At 39.7% G+C, this 25,146-nt stretch overlaps 1 long non-coding RNA gene across 1 annotated transcript; it reads left to right on the top strand.

Moving 5' to 3' along the window:
* The first annotated feature begins 11,467 nt into the window (after nt 1–11,467).
* On the top strand, nt 11,468–24,767 carry LOC107054127. Its single transcript, XR_005849930.1, has 4 exons — nt 11,468–11,570; nt 12,178–13,676; nt 21,721–21,858; nt 23,313–24,767. It is a non-coding gene; the product is annotated as an uncharacterized LOC107054127 (long non-coding RNA).
* Nucleotides 24,768–25,146: the final 379 nt, after the last annotated feature.

Genomic DNA, 25,146 nt, shown 5'->3' with positions numbered 1-25,146 from the left:
CCTCTCCCTCCCTGATGAGGGTTTTCACACTCTCAGTTATGCCAAACATAAATCATCTGTTTGTGTAACTGCAGCCTATTGTTGTGGCCTCATCTCACCGTCGCAGGGATGAGCTCCCAGGGCCTGGAGCTAGGCTGCAACCTCTCTAAATAATAATGCAAATATTCTTCTTTGTAATAACAATAATCTGTAGAATAATTACTGTTTCACACTGCTACTTTCAACTATCACAGATTTCAGAAAGGCAAGTTCAGATCTGTAAATATCATTGCCACTTTCAGAAGAATATAGCAGGACTGTGAAGACTGTATTGCAGGACGGGAGACTGTATTGGACTACACTGGCAGAGGTAGGACACAAGAAAATGAGACCTGGCTGCTAAAAATAAGTCCATCTTGTAAAGGGTGAATCTTGTCTAAAAAATGCTGTAACGTTTTTGAAAGGAGATAAAGCTGTGAGCAGATAGAGGTGAAGTTATGAACATAATCTGCTCGGATTATGAAGATTAAATGGCATTTGACATACTTCTGCATATTACACTAATACATAAGGTCAGGAAGTGTGGGACAGAAGGCACCACGCTTACAAAACTGACCGAAAGCAGACTGCAGCGATTAAGGGAGTTATGAGTCGATAACCCAAAGGCAGCACAGTGCTGGGTGCCACATCTCGGTGGCGCTGCTTCACAGGGTGGGCAGCAGCAGCCCCTGGAGAGCAGCTGGGATGCCACAACAGCACAGCTTGTTGCCATTGCATGGGATGCTTGGGAATAAGCCCCCTGTTAGCATGGGGCTCCCTAGTGCCTAGCAAATGCTGTGGCAGAAGGGCTGCTTGTCGTGATAATAGCAGTGCCTGTATTTCTGCCCCCAGCTGCAATGCTCTCTTGTGGTGAAGGGCACTTATTCCTTTTCCTTAATCAAGTTTCCACCAGTCCGACAGCAAAGTGGCTAAAATATCCTCACTTTTTGCCTCACACACTTTCATTTAAACCAGTTTTCATTCCACTCCAAAGCTGCAATGCTTGTGGTTGAGATTGGAAGTGTCGAAGAGAAAGGGCAAGTTATTCCAGAGAGAGGAATCAAATGTTGATAGGCCCAAATAATAAAGCTATGCCACTGAGATCTTTCATTCCTTCCATTCAGGTATGGAATTACATGATTACAGAAGGGGTATGAAAGGTGGTCACCGCATCTGCTGTGCAAAAGATTTACAACAAGTAGAGAGAAGAAAGCACCTTAGAATGACAAGAAGAGTAATAAGACATCAAAGGAAACTAAGGATAAATATAGGGATATCAGAAATTAAGACACTCACGGAATGTGTGCCCTCACTTCCCGAGGGATACTGCTGTAACAGCATGCATTCATTCTGTGTGGTGCTCTTACAGAGTCTGTTTCCTCTGCCAGGTGCGGGCCACTGTTAAGAAAAAGGGATAGGCACCTGGTAGGGTACTGGACTGCAGGAAAAACTGGGGCAAAAATTTTCAAAGTGCGAGCTTTAACTGGGATTTGTCCTTAATCCTCAGCCCAGCACAACCAGGGAGAGCAGCCTCAGTCCAGCTCTCCCGGGCAGCACGAGGGCACCCACAGGCTTTCTCTGCCACACCTCCAACAGTGCTGAAGTGACAGATGCCCAGCTCGTGGGGAAGAGTGTATGGAAGTATTTGGAAGTGTCCGTTGTTAGAACTTTGGCCTTTGTTTTTCCACCATTAATTCATTTCCCATACGTCTTTAGCAAGAAAATGTGCTTAACCTCAAGAAGAAAAAAGTCTAACCAGTAGCTGGGGATTTTTCCAGGAGCATTTCAGTGACAGCTATGTATAGTCCTAAACAGCATGAGGGAAGGATTCAGTGATCCAAACAAACTTTTGGGTTGATACCCGACTGTTACAAATACAGTTTTGCTCTTTTTAGGAATAAAAAAGAATCTATGTGTACATTACGCTCAGGCTGAGACTTGGGCTGCTTCTTGTTTGCTTTTCATCATGTTCATGCTTATTCTCATTGTTATTGTATTGCTTTCATCTTCAATAAACAGAATGATTTTTTTAAAAGCTCAACCCTCGTATCTGCAATTCGAGATTCCTTGTGACTTGGCATAACTCAAAGAGCTGTAGTCTAAGTTACTGACCTACCTCAGATCTGCTGCTTTCTGGTTGCTACTTGCATTTTTCAGTTGTAGGGAAAATGACAGTAATATATATAATCTGGGCTAGCTTGTAGCTTTTTCATTCTGCTCTGATAGTTGAGCTACCAAACAGTGAGTGACAGGAAGCAAACAAAGCTAACAAAGAAAAGGGGGAAAAAAAAAACAACAAACCTGCATGACATAAAGTAATAAGAAATGAAAAAATATGAAATTCAGGCAAGAATAATAAAAGCAAATCCTAAAATAAATGGCAGGATTTGATTTTGCAGTGCTGGCTTACAGCCAGGTAACTGTCTGAAAAGTAAAACAAGTGAAGCAGATACACCTAAGGTAAAAATAATGTGTGTATTGTTTTGAGGGAAAGATGAACTAAAAGAAAATAAAAAGACCCATCAGGAATGATAGAATTTTGTGACTTTAACCCCTTTAGTCTCACATAGAAACTGCTGTTGCTGTTTCTTCCTGTTGCTTTAGAAAGAGACACCGTAGTATCAGTGTAAGAACAGTATTTTTTGAACAGACAGAGGAGCTGGAAACATTTGAAGCTGGATCCTTAATTCTTTTGTGTCCCTCTGGGATTTATACCTGGGTATGTCCTTCCGGCTCTGTTTTGGGCATAGCTCCTCTGGCTTTCTCAGTCTGGTCAACGGGCTTTACGAAACAGTTTCAGGAGGACAGATCTAAGAAAGAACCGTTCTTCCCCGATGGAAGTACTTTTCTTCTTGAGCCAGGAAGACCCCTAAAACAAAATGTCTGCTGAGCTGGATCCAAGCACTGCTCTCAGTTATGTGGGTGAAAACAGAATCTGTCCCATAGCAGAAGGAACCATTTCATAGGAAAAGAGCTTTTTCACCCATGAACTTTCAGTAGCAGCATAGTTGGATTTTGGCACAAACTCTCCAAGACAATTTTAAACTTAATTCCTTCTATCCCACAGGAATTTTAAAATTAGTTTTTAGTTTAATTTTTTTTTTCACACTTGACTGGGAGCTATATTTCCATTACTACAGTCCTTGAAATGCTTTTTAAAGCAATCAAAATGAAATGGCCCTCATGTGTTTTTGTTTCCTTTCTTTTTTTTTCTTTCCTTTTTTTTTTTTTTTTTTTTTTTAACAAAAGCCAATATTAACTTGATAGCCAAATCTAAACCAACTTTTCTATGGCTGAAAGAATTCCTCTCCTCTAATCTCTGGAAGATGTGAATTTTACTACCATTTCTGTCAGCTGTCGACTGATAGCAGTAGACTGGCTAGGGGGAAGCATGGGAAGATGAATAAGATATTCTTCAGCCATAAACTCATCCCTTACATACATGTCAATGGAGATATGAATCATCAGTTGCTGAGTGAAGGGAAGCTTCCACAAACATCCTTCTCACAGCAGGCTTTAGCTCTCGTTTTCTGGGTGATGACTGACCACAATTTTGATGTACAATGAACACAAATCCCAAATGAATTCCCTCTCTGAAGGAGCCTATAAAAGTTCCCTAATGCAATGAGTTCCTCCTGTCCTTATTCTTCACATTTATAATAGAAGGAAAAAACTACAGTATGGTTAAGCTTATTTGAAATAAAAACTGCTTATGTGTCTCAGAAACCACTTCATAGTGAAGATGGGTAAACACTGTCTTTTTTATGGCTACTGCTGTATATTTTTCCCCTTATCTTAATGCATATTCTCAGCATATCAGTGTATAAATAGAGGCAACCTATCAATTTCCCTTTCAGATTTCCAAGAAAAGTTACAAGCCATTTAGCTTTGTATCATAAGCTTTATTGGCAGCAGAAAGCCAGAATCATAGGAACATTTGGTTCCCAGGAATTTGGATCTCGTAGGAGAGAGCTAGTGCCAACACTACCCAGAGTGTCTGCCAGTTGTTGTTCTTCAGTGCTACAGCTGGCTGCCATTTCCAGCAATGCTGAAATGAAAGATCAATACCTGATCAGACTGACTTTGTGAGAAGCACTGTGGGACATAGGACTATTTGGGGAAAAAGGAGACCGCCACGCCACTGCCTCTGAGGACACAAGTTGGAGGGAGAGAGTAGAATGAAACTCCAGAACCTGGAGGGAATACTGAACATGAAGGAAAACTGACAAGGGTTCTCCTGGCCAGTGATGTGATGCCCGTAATATATAGACTGTGAGATGAAAGGATATTAATCCTTCAGAAAGTAGAACATGTAACTCTCAGTAATGAATCCTGCACAATTTTTCTTGTTCTACCTTGATCTCAGCATCTTTTTTCCTTCCCTTGAGTTGTCTTTTCTCACTATAAAAGAGTGATATTTCTGAAATGGTCAGAGCCCCTGAAACATGTCAGTACATTCTTGTTGTAATAACTGCATCTCAATATTCCTCCTGTGCAGTCTCCTGGGATATATAAAATACTGCCTAGGAATTCTTGTTTATGTCTCAAAAGCAGAAGGGCAAGGTTACAGCTTTGACACATGAAGCGCCCATCTCCTTTTGCCTTTAGAGCCCCCAGCAATTGCCTCTGCAGATGAGTAGAAGAAAATATTAAAGAAAACAATTGGCCTTGGTTTTGTTTAACTTTTGGGTCACCTTTTGTTACATCTTAATAATCAAGAGAGCGTTCATCTTTGGTCCATGAGTCCCCCTGCTCGCAGCCTTGCTCTAAGTAATTGGTGTATCTGCGTGTCTCATCTCTAAAAAGGGGGAAATAACACTTCTCAAACTCTCTGGGATATCACAAGGGGAAATTACTCAATGTACATAGCACATTAAACTTGAAAACCTTTGTCTAAACGCCACATGTGTGTGGGTATTATTGTTCCATGACACAACACCAATCTAAAAGGGAGCATTTCTGTTTGTTTTGCAACCCATTTATTGCTAGGACAATCCAGCCAAATGATATCTGAGTTGTGCAGTTCCATGCACATTTTAGAAGGCCTTACCTATCACTGTTCCAGGCTGGATTGCTTTGGCAATTTCTAGGGAACCCATTTGGCTCTGTAGTGGGGCTCCCTAAATCTCTCCCTGAGCAGCCAGGCCACCAACATGGAGCAGGGAGCAGAAGAAGCATGCCATTTCCCAAATGCAGTAATTGATTTAGCAGCAGTTTAAAACAACGTTGAGCATTGTCAAGGATGTTCCTTTGTGGCACTAAATCAAGTTCCTCAAGATGGATTACATACTAACCACATACTATCTAAAAATCTCAAGGGCTGTTTATTGTTCAGCAATTTATGATAGCCTTGTTAGAGGACTGCATATCAGGCATCTCTGGAGTATGGGAAGAAACAGAGACAAATAGCATAGAAACTATATTGAACAATTCATTACATTATATTGTCGAAACCTAAGCACAGCATGCAGATAACCCTTTTATGCACGCTGCCTTATTGAACAATAATCACTCTGTAATGTTTCAGATATTTAAATCATATTTATAATCACACATTTTAATGCAACATCCCTCATAAAGTTCTCAAGGCATTTTACAGGATGCATAAAGCATGGAAAAATACAAAATTTTAAGATGCAGATTCACCTACCACAGGCCCTGGAGGCAGGCTAATGAGGTAGATATACAAAACTCTAAGCTGACAGTTTAACTGTTTAAGTAGTGTATATAATAATTCAAACACGTTTTAAGATATCCTTAGTTATAAACTTGTTCTTTAACTAAATATTTGGGCTAGGTTGTATAAGTGCTTATTTTCAGTTTACAATTATGGTGAGAAACAGCAACATTTTTTTGGTTCCTTATTTAGCATCCTCTCCTTAAAAGCTTTCACATGCACCAAGCTGAAAGGTAAATTACTGGAGGAGGTTTCTAGTGTCTTTGCAGAGCACTGTTCTATGTAACAACAGTTATCCAAAGGGGACATCACCCTACTCAATGGGCCACAGGACCATGGATTGTGTCCTTACAGTTGCAGCTCTACTACTGCTGTCCTGCATCGGCTGGAACACATCATCCTGTGCCTCAGTTTCCCAGACTATTTTGACTGATGTAGCAATGCTTCTGTTTCAAGATTTTGATACATATGTGCATGTCTGTATGGAAAATCCCATATTCATGGTCAGTGATACTATTCAGCCAGTGTTCCTACTCACCACTGTCTACAACAGCAGAAGGTAGCAGCTAGACTATTTACAGCTGAATTTCTTTTCTTTTACTCCCATCCTATTTTGTAGATCACAAATTATCAAAAACAGGGTTAGGCTAATGAACTGTCAGGAAAGTTTTTCCGAGCTTTTTTTAATTCTGCACCTCTATCTTGTCAGAGGTACCGACAACTTTGCAGGTTTTTATTTTAACATATTTCACTATGACCAGAAATATTTTTTAATATGTTGTAATGTGTAAAATGTGTGGGAGGTCTGGGATATTTTTCTTGATGGCACTATGTGCATGTGTCTACGTTCTTGTGGCATATTTGTGGCTTGCATTCAAACTATAGATTGATTCTCATTTCACTGCTTCCAGCCATTTTCCCACTCTTTTAAGTTAACACTCTGATTAAGAAAAATAAGGATCAAATGGCAGGAAACTCCAAATCAAAATACATGGCATTTTGATGTTTAAGGATCTCAAAAGCAGTACCTCAAATTTTGATGGGAGATAATTAAGCAAACAAGACAAATAGAAGCCAAAGTCTGTATGGAAGAAATAGAACACAGAGACATCCCACAGTGGTAAAAGAATTGGCGAACAACAAAGTCAAGGAAAATGAGAGAACTTGGAGGACTGGAAAAGTTTTCATGATTTTTTAAAAAGGAGTATAACACTATTTTTGCAAACATTTTATGTCTTGAGAGATGAAGCCTGGTGAGACCTCGGTTTCGGCTAATGTTCCAAAGGTATTGCCTTGCCCTGGAACAGCTGGGGAGGTTAGCAGATAAGAGGAAAGCTGGTCAAAGATTGGTCCAGTTCAGTGCATGCTCCTGTGTCAGGCTCAGATCACAGTGGTGCACTGCCATGTCACACCGCCATCATTTTGTCTTGACCTTCTACATGCTCCTTGTTTCTTTTGGAAATGTCAGTATCTAGGAGGGCAGGAGAAACTCAGCTCAAGTCTCTGCCCTGCATGAAGGCCAGGTACATGCAACCAGCTGCTCACAATAATTTCCTGCAAAGCCTGTTGAGCCATCTGACATCAGAGATACCACCTTCCATTAGGACAAAACCAAGCCCCTCTTTTTGGGGGTGTTTTACTCCAGTGAGATACAGGAGTCCTGGCCCACAGTTCTTCACAGATCTCCAGTTCAGGGCCTATCCTGCACATAAGTCTTAGACTTTCACAACATTGTCATCAAAACCTACCCTCGGTCCCCCACTTCAATTTTTTGCAGAAGTATGCTGTCATGACAAATAAGCTTGCAAAAATTCTGCTTTCAAACATAGATAGAGAGAATGAGAAAGGAAACTGAGTGAGAACTGGCTTCTCTTGAGTCTGCTGGCACACAAAAAACGCAAGCTAGTGCCCACGGGTCACATTGGCTCAGGATAGCCTGAAGATGTCCATGCCTAAGAATCCCCTTAAAAAGTAGATAGATATTGTGTTATAGGAAGCAAAAAGTCTGCTTCTATGTCAGCACGAAGGTACAGTTGGAACTAAAACACAGAGCATTGGTCATTAATGGGGACAAACTTCAAAGACATTCTCAGATGACTTTCCACATCGCTGTGCCGACACTTCCTCATTTCTGTCTGAGTCCAGAAAACATCGCTATTTTGGATGCAAACCTATATTGAGCTTTTTCTCATACTTTTCTGCATGGTTTTGTTGTCTCTTTTCCTGTCTAGTCATAATTTTCACCAAAAACAACATGTGAGGATGAGTTTTAGTGAGTGGCCTGAACACATGATAGGTTATAGAACTGCAAGCAGTCAGAGACAGCCATACCTAGTGGAAAAACAGGTAGAGGGCAAGAATAATAGCTCCCTTGTCTGCTAGTCTATTAATAGAGGGACCATCAATATTGCAAAAGGACTGGTAATAAAATATTTTAAGGATGGGGATGAATCTTAGAAATAAATGAATTTTCATAGCTAATAGGATGGTTCCAGCAAAAACGAAATACTATGAGAAACTGTTTGGTTACTAGGCAGAAATATAATATCAAATGTTAGTTATTGTTGTTATTTTTATTATTCTGCTTTTTTAATGTTTAGTCATTCTTTTTTTTTCCCTTTAGCATCCATGTCCAAAAAATACATAGAACTTCTGACCTAGGAATATATTTATACAACATCACAAAGCTTTTCCATGGCAACAGGCCTTGTCAAGCTGTCACAAACACCATACTGACAGATTTCCAAGCAGTTCCCAAATAAACATGATTCTAGCATGTAAATGGAGAGAAATACTTTCATCAGTGTTTTGCAGTTCTATGTACCTGAGCCCTGAGATAGCTTGCAAGTAGAAGAGCTAAGAGTGAATATTGCACCATGAAAACTAGTAGGAGATTCAGCACTATCATTAAGACCAATGTCCATATATTTGCAAAACAAAGGAGATTAAAGGTTAATTCTTGAGACCTGACACAAAACCAAAAATGACCGACCTTAGTCAAGAGGACTTCTCAAATGATTAAAAATCACTCTCAGCTGTTGAAGGACTGCACCTTTTGGAGTTACAGCTGGCACTGGCTCTGCAGTATGCGGATGTTCACACGTCCCCAAAGAAGTCAAGGAATTAGGGACTGAGCATTGTGATCTGAAAGATTCAATGGAAGTCAGATTCTGCCTTTGAGATGTTTTCTGCGTCTTACTGAATTCCACTGAAGTCAGCAGAAATAGTAGGAATAAGGGAAAATTTTTATTTAGAAATGAGCTGAAGCTACGACATATGAGGATTAATGAGGTTAGGCAGTTCCCCTCCTCCTAACCTCCCACTATTTTACAAGCATTTACATTAAAATAGGATGTCTCCAGGAGGCATTCTCCTCCACCTATCTGTCATTGAAGCACCTGAGCATCCCAAGTGAAGCCAGATAATTCTATTATTTTAATTGAATGGTCATAACAATGGAACTTCAACACTATCTGTTTTGTAATGTTGTCATCCATCTGCCTTCTCAGAACACCCTCCAATAGGCTTACCTTGCTCCTTTCTCCCCCTTACTCACTCTCAGCTTTATGCCTTCAGTCATGCTGCTTCCTAACACGTTAAACAGTCTCCATGACCTCATCTGTCAAACGTCCTTTTATTCACTTCCAAAAATGTCTTTAAAACCCACCTCTTCCAGTAAGCAAGCTTTCTCCTTTTATCATTTATAATTCTGTCTGTCTTTTTTTCTCTTCTTGTCTCTCTTTATTTTTCATGTTGTAACAGACAGAGCTGGTAGTATCATCAGTAGCTAAAATTGCCTGACATTTCCCATTACAAGATTTTGTTTTTAGTTGCTTATAATTTTGCAGCCTTAAATTACTTGGACTGAATTTTTCCATGCCAGGTGTCTCAAGCAAAATTTTTCTGGAAAGTTTCACCTAGAATGATTTAGACAGTTCTGAAAATGCAATTAAGGAAAAATGCCATGTTTTAGCCATTTGAAAGAATTCTTACAGGCACTTTGTTGAAAAGCACTACCAGCTCTGTATTTTGGCACAGAGATTGCAAGGAGACAATGAATTCCTTGCTTTTCACCTGGAATCCCCCTCTATCTGCATTCTCAGAAAACTGTCAGCTTATCCTCCCAGTCCCCCACTCCCAGCTCCCCCCACCACCCCAGAAAAATAAAATAATTAAAAAAAAATCCTTCACTTAAACTTACACTTAATAAAGAATTGTGAGACTTTGGCAACTAAATTCTCTGACACAGTAGGGGCTGGAGTGGAAAAAATTAGAAAATTCCAGAATTAAGTTTGCTTCTGTAGTCTTAATTAGACCTCCACCTTGTGTGTAAGCCTTAGCATACTATATTTAATTGCATGATCACATACAGGTTTTTTCCCCATCGGACCCAGCCTCACGCAGCGCACAGGATGGACCTGTGCAGCCTGCAGTGAAGAAGGGCTCATTTGTTTGCAGAATCTGAAAGGCAACCACACAGGAGAAGTAGGCATGAAAATTAAGAAAGAGGAAAAATTATTTGTACTCTGTGTAGCTGAACCTTCCTGGAGATTTAGATGTTGCCTCTGTCCTTGCCAGAAGAGGGAAACATTTAAGAGGCATTTAATTGGATAGCTCAATGGAAAATACTCAGTACCAACTGGTCAGAGAAGGAATTCAGAAAAAAAAATAAAAATTGGAAGCCGATCATATATAGAAATGTTATATCAAAGCGTACACCTGAAAGAGGTTTGAATTAAAACTTACTATCTAAGGTCTGCATGTTATGCCTTACATCTTAACCCTCTTTTCAACAACAAAATACATGTATTGCACTGTGAAGTCTCCACAGCAAATTAGATCGGGATCCTGTCTATAACCCGTGACAAGCCTCTCAAAAATGCTTCCAAACCAAAAGGTAAATCAGGTAAAGAGTTGTATTTCTGATTGACAATTTCACCAAGTGCAGCAGCTCAAACATCCAATATATGCACAAAAATAATGATTTTTAGGATCTGGATCTTGTTTATTACAAAGAGTCACAGCTGGTATTCAGAAAGCAGAGCATCACAAACAGCAGATAACTAGCATTTTCACACAGTATTGGGGGAAGAAGGTATCATGTCACAAAGATTGAAATGAAAGTGTGATTCTCGTCTGTGCAAATCCAGTTCTGTCAATGGGAAGGAATGCCCACATGGATGCAAACAATGCTGCAAGGACAGTGGGGTGGAACCTTGTTGTGTAAATGGGAAACTGTGCCATAAGCATGAACATCTTCCTTCCAATAACATACTTGGGAAAATAAATAAGGAAGATGTTTGGCATCAAGGCGAAGCTTTTTCAAACTTTAAAGTTTTTCAAAGTTTTCCACGAGACCCTGGATGATATATACAGGAAAAGGAAACAACAGCTAATAATGTTTGATCAGAGCAATAGCTCTGTGTTAGTACATACCAATTAGTTACCAAAAACTACTGTGTAAACATGGCAGAGGTTAAAATAGCTCAGAAGAATCTATTTCTGAAGCTTTTCTCTTTATAACAATTTATTAGTCATATCCAGTTAGCACTTCTCTAGAAATGAAATGGACATCATCTCATTAAGAGCTGAGAGCAAAAAAACATAATTAACCAAACAACTGAACTGTTTCCCACAATTATTATTCAAAACCTTAATAAAGGATTTCTGTTTCTTCAAACACCTTCAGAGTCTTTTATGCTGAAGTAGGGTTATGTTTTTGTTATTATTTCATAACAAGTAGAGCATACCCTGCGTATGCGTCAATCTTTCATTCCACCGAAGTCAGCTCCTCGTTTTAGGAAGATGTGCGAACACTCACATTTGCACTTCCATATGCAGAAAGGCAGAAGAGCTTACTTCAAATTAAGAAAAGGTAAGCATCATAATGAAGGACAAAGTTTTATGAATCTTTGAGTCTACTTCAGAAATATTTTCCCTGGATTTCTTTCCAAGGATTAATTAATTACAAAAGAAAAATTAAAATAATCCCTTTAAACTCCATCAAGTTAACTCAGAGCTGCACATCTCTGTGTTGTAGAACAAACATTCCTTACACATGATAAATATTTTGAGAGGGATGGGTCTTTGTAAAGGAATTATTCTTGCTTAACATGACCTTCTCTTGATCAGCGTATTTTCTCTTCCTGTTTGTTTTCCTGAATCTTTTCTAAGCAGTCTGAGAGCTCAGTATTGGCTGAGCAATACTTAAACTCTGCAGTCTTCCACTGAGCTTCAAACTACGTTAAATATGTTCGCACACCCTTGTTCTGAATTGCCATATTCCTGAAACATTGGTGAGCTTTGATGAATGGAGCCATGAGCAGGCATTTCATACAGACGCCCAACTCTTGTGTTCAGCTAACTGCCCACCAACAACCAAAGTATTTTTCCAGACAGCATTCTTCAGTTTTTGAGAATGTTTGCTCATTATCCCCATAATAAGAGAGGGAATTAGGAATGTTGTTACTCATGTTTTGCAGGTGCCTGTGGAAGACTGAAGTGCAAGCAAATCAGCTTGTGCAGCAGAGTCTTGCAGCATGTTGTCTCCACGTTATCTGACTTGAAGGGCCAGATTAGCTGCTGTATGATTACTTACAACTTGTGTCTATTCTTTCAAGATAAACCAGTATTCTTTGCAAGCACAAATTCGCTCCTGTATTCTCCCACCCTAAAGATGACTCAGAAGTGCAGCTTCCCAACTTCAGCTGCTACAAACACCAGTTTGTACAGGAGGACCCAAGATTATAGCAGTTAATCCAGCACAGTGAACTATTTCAAAATTTCCACCCCCAACCCCCCCTCAAAAAAGGCTCTGCATTGCAGACAGGCCAACGTTCACATTACTCTTCCCATAGATCCTTCTGTTTGTCACAACATGTTCATTGTCATCAGCAGTTTAGCATCTGAGGGTGAGTAGTGGAGGCTGCAGTGTTTGTGGCACGCTGCATGCATATCAAGGAGGAGACGAGAACATGACACAACTCATGTGTTTTCATCTGAGGTGGCTTTTGCACATCCATTGCTATACCTAAGGGGCGGAATATTTTTTCTGCCTGACATGGTCTTCATTTCAACAGAGTTCAAGACAGTAGAAGTCACATCTGTGCTGTGAGATAAATGTGCCAGACTTTGGCCTGGGTAGATGTTTTCTGGGAGATTTCTATGAGCAAAGCATCATTTCTGCTTCTGTTTGGAATGCAGAGGAGTCTGAAGAGGCCACAAAGTTTCCATGAAGCAGAAGAAATGGGTCATTAAGGGCTTGCTTCACATCAACTCTGAAGAGAGGATTTTGACTTTAGTGAACCAAGGCTAACTATGAATAACTGAAGGTCCAAGTCACTGGATGACCTACCCTCTAATACTTGTTTTTCAGCTTGCAGAAGCCCAAGTCCTCATTCACTACTACTGCATAGAGTCAAATTAACAACTTAAACCTGCCTCTAGGAGCCTCCAAATATTCATGTTGAACCCCTCTCACAGCACCAGGAGATCAAACGATGCAAAGTTTCTGTAGGATCTATCCACTGACTCCAGGTAATGCTTTAAATGCCAGTACCTTTCCTCCTTGTCTGTGAAGACTCTTCTTACACATCTGTAAAACACCTGTTTGGACTGCCATGCTTCGGGGATAAAATGCAAATGCTGAAAAACTTGTTTTCTTGAGTAGAACCAGCATTATCAGTGATGAAAGGCATCACAAAACAGTGGTAGAAGATGCTTCTCTGGAGATGGCATTCTCTGTGCCATTCTTGAAACAAGGATCCTTTCCATGAGCTCCTAGTTTGTTTTCATGTATTGCTGCTTGATACCACCATGCCCTTCCAAGCAAAACTCCATAAATACAAACAAGGATCTTGTCTTCAGTAAAGCCAGAAAGGTAGCTGACTTGCCTGACCAAGACCTGGGTGCAGTTCTGCAAAGCCTGTGAGTTGGCTCTCCCTTTCCATCCAGTCCTGCTGCCCACTGCCATTCATACAACGTTTGGCTTTTTTTTTTCTTGGATTTTCATGCTACCATGCTGGTAGAAAGATGATTTATGAACTTGGTTTGTTTGTTGAGTGTCTGTCTATTTTTTTCTTTAGAACAGAATCTTTCTCAGTGCCTTCATGACCTCCAAAGGGCAGGCTGGTCTGTGTACTTGAGTATGGTTTGGCAGGCACCACTCTATGTTGGTGCTGCACCTGAACAGAGGAAGGCTTCTTCTTGCTTAATCTGGGATGTTTCCCAATCAATTTCAGAGTGAGAAAAAGCAGGTTTTCTCATACTTCCAAGTCATTCACCAGGAGAAGAGATTCCATGCTAAATTTAAGCATAAGATATAAGTGGGCACTGGCAGAAGATGCACATACCACAAATGTATTTTTCAAACTTCTGAAATAAGATCCATTTCTTATTTTCTGTACTGGTCTGGCAACCGTGCCACATACGAGCCATAAAACTCCCTTAAAAATAAATGTGTGCATGATGTATTACAAACCCAATCAAACTTCCCCACAAAGGCACACAGACAAATATCATTCCTGCATCCTCAAATGGAAGGAGCGTCCCCCTTTCTGGATATTCCTCAAGCAGTAGCACAGGCAGAATCCTCACTTGTCTCCAGTCCTATTCTTCCCCTCTCCTGCCTTAGCAGGGCTTTTCTGGGCCCAAATCCTCATGGAAGCATCTGGGAAGTGCAAGGTTTGTCCCTGTCCAAGGTTGTCCATCAGCAGGGTTTCAGGTTGGGGGAGGCACTGCAGGACAGAGGATCCTCCTGCAGATTAACAGCAGTGGTACAGCTGCATCTTACGCTCCCCAGGAGGACTCTGGTATGAACCACTGCCATATAAAATAGCCAGAATGAAGGCTTTGTGCAGAAGGAGCACAAATTTAATATATATGTGCTTTACTGTAGAATTCCTCTGTATTAATGTGCAATATATTGACATTAACTGTCAGAATTCATGCTTCATAAACATAGAATTGTTCTGTTTTCTCAGTTTGTGCCAATTTCCTACAAATACAGAAATTGGATAGTCATCTCTAAAGCTATCTGATGGAATGCAAAAATAGGTAAACAAAGAATAGCAATGCAATTCAGTCATTAAAATAAAAAAAAAAAGAAAAAAGAAAAACCAAACAAAAAATATATCTGCCCATTATCCTTTTGATGAATCTGGCCTTTTGCCTCAAAACCACTACCGATTTCAGTTGGCATAAGAGGAACATTTTATGAATACTACCCAATGTTCACTGCACTGAACTGGAAATGCTAGTCAATAACAGCTCATTATCATTATCCAGATGAGAGGCAAATTAAGCATGGGAACACCATGCTAACATAACATAAAGGTTGAAATGCGAAGCAGAAAGATCAAGAAAAATCTGAGCTAAGACTCTATACAACAACTTAAGGGCTACGGGAACTGGTTCTGAATTCATATTTTTTAACATACTGGAGCACTCTAGAAAAGGGACAGGTGGAGCATCAGACATGCTCCTGCAGAGTTTATCTTTTTCAAAGGATGCTGACCATGATAATAAAAATGCTTTGCAGGAAAGTTGGAGTACAGTCAACGTTCTGTCTAAAATTTGCCTTCTTCCTTGATAATTTGTTTTCCCACCACTTAATAAGACCACTTGGGTGATCTGCCTCCAAAGTTCGCATCTACTTCTCTTTCCAGTTTCTTCTGAGATTATGCCAGTTTTGCACCTTAATGACTCAGCAGACCTAATCCTACCACAAGCCAGGCTTTCAAAATTCTGGTTCTTAAGTGTTTCAGGTGGGAGGAGAAGGAGCCACTTCACAGTTCCTGGAAATATGGCCTTTTGTTCCTTCAGAGAGCTTGTGCTCTGGAGGTATCACTGCAATGATGCCCTTACAGTGGGGAGATGGTGTTTTAAAGTCTGGGTGTCCAGACTGAGCAGCCTGGACTTTGGGACTTTTCTCTACAGTTTCAAGATAATAGTTTGGAGTCAGCATGAAAACAGGCATTTAGAAGACAAAATCTCTGATGTCCAAATGTCCACATGGGATTCCATGGGGAAGAAGCTAATCTAGATGCTCCAGATGCACACGATAAATGTCAAGTGTCAACATTTTGTTGTACAAATTCCAAAGATCCATATAAATGACCAGGCAGTGGAGAGGCTGTAAACCACATGCGTCGGTGGGTCTTTCAAGCAATGGGACCAGACTAAATCTTACCCAAAGTAAAATGACCCACCACAAGTCGCATAGATACATTGACTTCAGCGTTGGCTGCTTCAGTCTGCCAATCTGCTCTGTTTATGCCAAATGGCTTGATAACACGAATGTAGCTAGACTTGCAGTGTTCAGTCAAAATACTCTTGAGAAAAAGGACACTGAATGCAATGATGTGAGCTGTAACTGGACTGAACAAGTAGAGAGCTTCAGTGCTTCCCTTGATTATAATTTAGATAATTACATGCTATATTTTAGAGCCTTTCATCCATAAGTGCTTTGTAAAACAGGGTTTGTGGGGAAATTTCACCTTTACAACACTGGGGCTGCTGGAAGTTGAAGTGGGCTTTGACATAGAGAAGGGGGCAAAGTAGGCTCAAAATACACAGGAAACATTTCATTTCCCTTTACAACTCAACTATGACTGCCCTAGCAGTAATTAGCTGACCACTTGGGACATGAAGATTTGCATGAAATTAGGACTGAAGAAAAAAATAGAAATTGCTTGGACCCAGAGTCTGATAATCTGAGACTTAACAAAAATAATGGAGTGTATACAATTTAAATTAAGTTGGACACAAGGCCTCCATTTTATGTAAGTGTAAATGATGTGAGGTCACCACCTGCGATTTTAGGCAGAAATTCCATACAGTAATGAAAAAAAAAATAATATTCTTGTATCTCATAAACATTACTTCCCCTGATCAGAGGTGAATAGAATTTTACCTGGGCACATATGTGTGAATACATCTATACATGTATTTTATAGGCAACTTTGTTGTATTTCTGTCACTGAAATTCAGTTAAATGATAGACATCTAAATCTTGGTCCTGCTGATTCTAGTGTGGATATAGCTGTTGGTTTGTTTGTTTGTTTTGGTGGAACTTCTGGTCCAAATTTGTTTTTCTTTAAAATCAGATAATCAAAAAGCAATGAAGTCAATGGCAGTGTATTCACTTACAGCAAGTAAAGGAAGTGTTAATGTGGGGAAAAAGCAGATTAGAGTATAGGGTAAATCTAAATAAAAAAGACAGACAGAATAAAAAATGACAACACATCACTGCAGAAGATGAGAATCAATGCAACTATTTTACATGACAGATTTTCTATTCAGACTAAATATATTCTGTCTTGAGCATATTGTGTATTGCCCTGACATCATTTTGCCTTTATTCGCATACTGTGGTAATGCTATCTACAGCATATAGTCTTTCATTGACAGCATTTTGCCTCTCCTCAAATCATAACATTGTCTACACAGACATCCAGTGACATTGTTTTGCCTATATTTTCCTCTATAGACTCACACTGACATTGTCTGGCATTTCTTTATGTTATAGCTCAGCAGAATTCTGCGAGATTTTACCCCAGTTATTAAAAGTTGTATTTGGGCTCCAGATTGCTCTAGTACCATGGTTTGGCTTTTGTTTCCTGATGAAGGTTTCCAGAATGGCACATATTATGGGTTTTCTAAATTTTGGTCAGCCAGGGAATCAGGCTGCAGACACGTCAGACCTACAAATTTTGCTTTATATTCACATGGCCTCATCCCACCACTGTCTGGGTCACTGATGCACAGATTGCTCTAACAGTGCTCTCCTCTGCCCAGACTGTAACAGGAAATCTTTCAGAAAGGGCTATGCAGGTGGAGAGCCCTACTGGTTTCAGTGCACTCCGCAGTGGGAGTCAGAAGAACTGGTGCAGCTGGGTTCAGCCTTTGGCATGTGTCTCCTCCACCTGTCTCTGCAAAGGGCTGAGGGACAGGGCCCTTCTCCATCCACCTAGATCTACAATGATTATTTACGTTCTCATTTATAAATATATAAATTTCCAGGTGCTTCAAATGAAGTATTTTGTTGACTTAATATTATAATTATTGTGACCATCAAAATGTTCCTTGTTTGGATGGAGTTTACATACATGCAATTGTGCTTTTTATTATTTCACAGTTCTCAAACAAATTTTTAACCAATTTCAGCTTTCATTGGCATACCTAAACAAATAAAGAAATAACAGTTCTATTGGTGATGCTGCGAGCAGAAGGAGATTCACACCAGAGTATGCCACTGTGCTTTGATACTTCTGGCATCATTGACACCTTTTGTGATATACCCAGTGTAAATGAGGCAGTGTTGGAAAGATGGTTTCAGGGAATGCGATGTTGCTGTCTTGTGAGCTTGCCCCGTTTTTGTTATTTTATACATATATGAAGTATTATCATGGTTCAGACATGTCCATATCCATGACTTAACTAAACCCAAATAACCCCAATATTATTTTCTTTAAAGTCTTCTAAGGTTTGATAATGCATTCATTCCATCCAGTAAACTGAAAGCTGGTATTACTTCTTTTTATTTTCCTTAAGCACAGAAGCCTTTCCAAAGTACAGAAACCATTTATCTGCTTCCGTCAAGGTAATTTCCATACCAAGGGCATTGTCCCTGCAGTAAAACTGTGATTGTGTACAGAGTAATTGTGTGTCTGCATGTTTGTATACATTTTCATTGTTTCTGGATAAAACTAATGAAAAAGTCCACAGTGAACACAATGAAATGTGCTTTGCCTACCTTTAAGAGCATCATTAGTATCACCTTCATGTTTTAATAAATCACTCTGCTTTGTGAGCACCGTACCTGTCCATTGTCTGCTGAGACAGATTGGTCTTCATTATGCTGGAGATATTTTGCTCCCATAAAAAGCAGTGCAGTCTGAGGCACTATGATCACGAATAGCAAAATAAAAATTTGTCATGTAGAATACTGATGGCAAAATGGAAATGCTTGTAAAAGATATTATCTATTGAAATATATATAGTCCAGAGGGCAAATCTCCATCCAGCATACTGGCAACAAACATGCAACATATTCTATTTAGGCTCTCCCCGTATCTCGGTATATACATGTGACAATCGTAGATCTGTTGGCCCAAATCTTGAACCAGGATCAAGCGCCGCTGCTCTGCAGAGTTTGTGAATGCAGCTGTTTGACTGTGGTTAGAAGTATCACCTGGTGTTAGTATCTATCATTAGTATGAATAAAGTCTGCTTATAGTTAAAACTAGGGATTTTTGTTGGTGGTGGTTTTGTGGTTTTATCTGTGTATGTTTGTTTGCTTTTTAATGTTACCATTATAAGATCAATCCCTTTAGTTTCTATCTTTTAACATGGAGAAGAAAGATTTAAAGGAACTCTTCAATACAGTATTAGATGAAGCCCAAATACAGACACGTTGTACGGCAGTCACTTTTTAAAATGCAGCCACACGTGATTGTGGCAAAAAGTGATTAAAACAAAGTGGAACTGTCAGACTTTAAAGTGGGTTTTAATTTCTTTATGAGCTTTGTCTATCATCTCATTCGTAATTATTTTATTTCGTACTCTCATCTTGTGAGAACTTGTCAAAAAGCTTTTGAAATCCTAATAAGTAGGTTCACAGGGTCTTCTTTAGCCACAGTTTTATTAACCTTTTCAAAGAAGACAGAAAGCCTTTAAATTAAGCTGATCTGCAGGCGGCTAATTTTTGTAGTGTCAGAAAATCATCGACTTCTGTAGTTGGGGCTATTCTTTCATATATAAACATTTAAAAAATAAAACAGAAACAGCTTTTAATGCAATCTGTGTTTACTAATACAAGCTTATAAAATCACATAATATTACTTTGTATTGTGACAATGGGTATTATATTATACTACATGAATGCTATGTTAATTGATGCTATACGTCACTGCAGCACTTGCTATGCAACCCAGAAGAAGAATAATGCATAACTTTGCAAACATGACAGACCTACCAAAGCCATGCAACCCTTCAATGACCTTCAAAATTTGAAAAGGTATTGAAAAGGTTTATTTGCTTTGCTTGTTAGCACATTATATTAAGTTAAGATGGATCCAGCATGCTATGTAAGCGGTGTGTTTAGGAGATACGAGACACACCTTGATGTAGCCCCTGGGAGCAAGAGCTACCTCTCAACTTGAGCTGAACCTGACAAAACAGTGAAAAGGTAGGAGAAAAGCTGTTGATTTCAGATACATACATGTGTGTGCAAATAAAATATATGAATGCACAGATAGATGCATGTATCTTGTATGTATGTATCGTGTAGGTTTAGATATGCATACACATGCGTATATATACACACACAGTGGGTATCTCTACCCAAATATCATTCAAACTTGCCAGTTAGGATTCTGCTAGCAACAAAACTGCTCAAAGCCAAATGCTCAGCCGGGACTTCAAAACTCTTTAGAAGGGCTGGATAAAAGTACAGACACCTTGTTCATACAGCAGTTGGTGCTTTTTGCCACTAATGTGTTGTAATTCCCTGAAAGAGCTAGCTCAAATCAAAGCAAGGCACATTTCTGTGGGCTACACTGCTCTGAGCATAGAAATGTTGTACAGTTCTATCCAACCTGTCCTCAAATGTGGGCAACACTGGAAAGGCACTGGGAGTTTACAATAACTTCCTAACACCCACTAGGAGGATTTCTTCTTCCTTTGATGGAAAAGGCAGTAAGGTTCAATATGAAATTTTCTCAGCAAATATATCTGTTAAAAATTTGACTGCAATCTGCAGCTGCTTATACGGTGCTGCAGCCAGAGGGAAACCAATCGAAGGAATAAAGAACTAGACCAGGTATAAAATCATCTCTGCCATTAGCATAGTCTACAACCCATCAGATGAAACTTTAACACTGAAACAATTATTTCTGCATTGAAGCTCAGCCAGGGCAGACTGAACCTGAGTTCAGAGCACGCAAAAGAGGAAGGCAGTAACCTTGGGTCATCGCTGTTATAAAGCCAAGTGCTGGTGGAGCAGCGAAGGGCCAAGAGGATGAGGTGAAAGCTGGGTGCTGCTGCATGCCTGTCTGGAGGGCAGAGAAGTTAGCCATGACACCAGGGCCAGAGGTGGATTCCAAACCACCACCTCCACAGAAATGTCAGTTTATCACTACAAGGGTAATTAAGGGAGAGTGAAAGAGAAAGAGAATAAAAGAACAAAACAAAGGAAGGAAGGAAGGAAGGAAGGAAGGAAGGAAGGAAGGAAGGAAGGAAGGAAGGAAGGAAGGAAGGAAGGAAGGAAGGAAGGAAGGAAGGAAGGAAGGAAGGAAGGAAGGAAGAAGGGTTAAGTTAAGTACTTTCAGTACTGTTACAGTATAGTTAAGTACTTTCAGGATTTTCTGAAATGCAGTGAGAGTCCAATTTAAATGCATACTTCTGCTGAATAGGGTTTGAGAGCTCCTGAAACCTATGATGGCAATGATGTACCCCGACTTATTACTTTAATAGTTTTATGTGCCCCTCTATACAATTCACGCATAGAATCGCTAGCAACAATTACAGGAGCATCGGGTGAGATGTAAAATGATGCAATGTGACAGCTAAATGGTAGTTTTGTTTGTTTATTATTTTGAAGAGACTTACAGAAAAAAAAAAGTGCTTTTCACCTTATTTCTGCTTAAAGTAGTTGTGACACTCAGCACCTCCTTGCATTGATGCTCTGACCTGGATCTTTAGCCGTGTAACAGCTGCCTAACATGTTTAACATAGCTCAGTACTTAAAATGGGCATTAGTTTTTCCCTGTTGTTCTAATGGCAATGCTGTGTCATAATGACACCAATTTGATTCATAGGTAGTTTTATCAGACTTATTCATCGGGTTCCTGCCAAATGTCTAATCTTAGGTTTGGAGCACAAGATTACAAATGTGTATCTGCATACACATTTCACTGATTAACTTCTCATCTGCTTAGTATTTTGTTGTTCTATCAAGATATTTCTGGAAAAGTAATGGCATAAAATCATGCCAGTCATTTTGCCTTCTATTTATTGTCTTCTAGAGTACTTAATCAAAATTTGTACTCCATTTCGGCTCACTGCCAAACTCCACAATGATTATGTTACTGCTTTCTGTGGACCTTGAAGATCACTGCACTTGAAAGGCGTACCAGCTTCCCATCACTGGATGCATGCAGAAGGTAACCCTACGTGTAATGGATCAGCCATGCGTTTTGTTGGGAATCCCCCAGATGGCCATATGCCCCTTCTCATGGTCAGCTCAGTATTTCTGGGAGATGTCATACTTATTGGTGAACCACTGAGTTATATGTGCAGGCACAACAACTTAAATGGGTCTTTGTGGTAAGCGTGAGACCTAGCACAGTGTATAGGAGGAGTATGAAATCTCATACTTCTTGGAAGTGCCTGGCTCATGAGAGCTTCCCACCATAATATCATTCGCAGAAGATCTAATATTTCTAAATACCTCCAAATATCTACTCTTATTTAAAATTACTTCTGTTTTCTCCTCCTCTTTTGGCAAGAACTACGCAATGCAGTTAGCAGATAATGATTTGGCATCTCCAGTGATAAAACACAGACATTTTCTAATTCTGTCCAACTCTGTATTATATGGTAAAAAGTAAATTAATTTTGCGGCTCCAGATCACAGATCAGATGAGCTGCACTAAGACAAATACAGAATATTTAGATCAAGGAATTCTTTTTCTTTAAATATGTATTCCATGAAAAATACAAATGCTGCCCTCAAAATGGTGATTCAGACTTGCCCAGACATCCTTATCTGCATCAGAAAATATGACTGTTCTTTGAACTCTCTCCCTAGCTATCTACTGTATTTGCTTTATGTTCTGGGCTGTGGAACTGGAACTCTTTTGGAGTAGAGACGTGAAGTAGCCCATGGGCAAGCACTTTGACTGATTTGCATTAAACAACAGGATGGAGCCTGAACATCTCCAGGCACATCAATGTGCATCATTTTTCTCTAGTCTGTATGCATGTGTTCGTGCCAGACACTTTAAATATCTTCAGCACTGGTAACATTTTTTCTTGCAAATAAGCTCAGGTGGGAAATAAAATTGTCCTTTACTTCTGTAGATAAGGTGATTGTCTTTATGGGTCATACCAGAAGGCAAGGAAAGGCTGCAGCCAGCAGATGAATAAGTAACAAGAAGATTTGCCAAATAATAGCTGATTGATGAAAACTGCATGCAAGACTATGCTGCAGTGTTCTGTGTAGCCTCCACTCTCCATCACCGCTTTGCAACACCAGTAGTCCTTCCAGGCTGGTAACACAAATGTTTCTCTCTTTCCAAAAGATAGATTTCCTATAGCTTTCTCAGTCATAAGTACAAGACACACATTGCTCAATCTCCCTTCCAGAAAATATTAATTCCAGAGTGTTTTGTTTTGTTTCTTTTTTTTTATTATTTATTTTAAAAAAAAGAAAAAAGAAGAAACAGGAGACAATTTTTTGGCTGTGGACCAATGAGAGCGAGAGAGCTAAATTAATTTGAGGAACAAATTGTGTTAAGGGTGGGGAGCTGATAGATAAGCAGTCATGGGAAATCTATCTAGAGGGAGGACAAACGAGCACAACTTGACTTTCATGTAACCCTTAATCTATTTATAGGAGGAAGAATCGGGAAATGAAGTACCTCTCAACAGCAGTTTAAGTCAACAACTAAAATTAATTGCCTTCGCTTTCAAACTACAGTACTTGTGCAGGCTGCACATGAACAGCCAATTTCACACTCCTAGAATCTGGCAAAATGTTGACAAAACAGCCTCTTCTTGAAAAGAGAGGAAAAGTCAACCCTGCATCTTGTATCTCTTAATAAGCCTCCTTTTTGTAAAAGGGTGCAGACAGTGATCTTGCACTGCCATGATGGGCAACATCATTAAGATCTATACAGTTTTCCTTCTGCAACTTGAGATTATTGAGTGCAAATATTTGCTCATATCAGCTTGCGTAGAAGGCTGATTTAGCTTGTATGCAATTATAGTCTTGTGCACCTCATACCCAAGAAACTCAGCAGTGCCAAAGGAGTAACTGGGCATGTAACTTGAGCTCTGACCATCATGAAAGTACACTCCTGGAGAGAAGCTGGGTCCCGAGCCACTTTTCTGCCCCTCAGCAACGTCATTGCCATATCCGTGCTTCACTTTGAACCTCTGTGCTTCATGAGGCTTGGTCACCTCAGCATTACTCATGAACCCAAGTTTTACACTGCATATGTGCTTTTCTGTAGACTGAGGAGACACAAGCTGAGCATAAAACAAAATCTTTTTGATTTGGCTATTATATGAGATGTTTTTGATGCACCCACAATCTACAATGGGAAAAAGCTTGTCTGTCAGCCTTAGTCTATCTCAGATCTACTAAGTAGCTCTTAAAATAAATGGTTGTAAATATGGGGTATGTATATGCTTATTTATATGCTGTGTTTACAAGGAGCTTTGAATTCCATGCCATTGTTTGTAAATATTCTATATAATTCATCTGTTTTTATGTATTAATTTGTATGTGTTCATTTATTTTTGGTAACAACCTGTTTCATGGAAATATTTTAATAAAAATCTGTGAACATGAGGAAAAGTAGAGCACAATACAGATGCACAAACAAACACTCGCTGCATGACTCTGAGGAAAAAAAAAGTGTACATGGGATTCACACATCATGTAAATAGAGAAACGTATAAAACACCAATGCAGACTGTATGAAGCATGTAAATAAAGGCTAAGTGGGAACACCGACAGTCCTGCTTCCCTGCTGGCTCATCTCTCACACCACACTAAGGCATGCAAGGAGCCACGTGCAGGATCCAGCCCTCTGTACGCAGGTTTGGGATGCCTCCATGGCGTGCAAAACGTGCAGGGCCCATGGCTATCAGATGTCAGTAATTTGCCATCAGCTTCAAACTAGCCTGGGGCTTCTTGCCTTTGCCCATCCCTCACACCCACATGGCTTTTGGAAAACCTTGAGAGGAAAGGACATGACCTGACCCCAAGCAGTGCTTACTTTTTGCTTTGATCATACGAAGCAGTAAGATGTGGAAATCCTGCTCTGGGCTCCCTCAAACAAAATCCCGCGGCCTAGCTGTATGTCTGGGTGCAGTTTCTGAAGCGCTGACTTCTGCGGTTTCAACATCTCCATTTCCCAGCTCCAGCTTGATAGGTCCACCTGGAGCTGAGACATTACAAGGGGAAGAGTGACCTTGAAGTTTATAGTAAGGAGTGTTTTGGAAGACAATGGCAGATTTTGTAATGAAATGACAGAGCTGTTTACACTTCGGAAAGGATTTTTGACAAAGTTACACATCCAAGGTTAATACTAATGTTTTGGGCGCAGGAGTCATGGAATAAGTAAAAAGTTGGATCAGAAATTAATGATGAGGAATGGGAAAAAAAAGAATAGAAGTGAAATGAGATGAGTTATAACAGGACTAACTATAAACCAGAGTAG

This window comes from Gallus gallus, chromosome 1, assembly GCF_016699485.2.
Source record: "Gallus gallus isolate bGalGal1 chromosome 1, bGalGal1.mat.broiler.GRCg7b, whole genome shotgun sequence".
Taxonomy (NCBI): Eukaryota; Metazoa; Chordata; class Aves; order Galliformes; family Phasianidae; genus Gallus; species Gallus gallus.
This window is presented reverse-complemented; position numbering and strand designations above follow the sequence as displayed.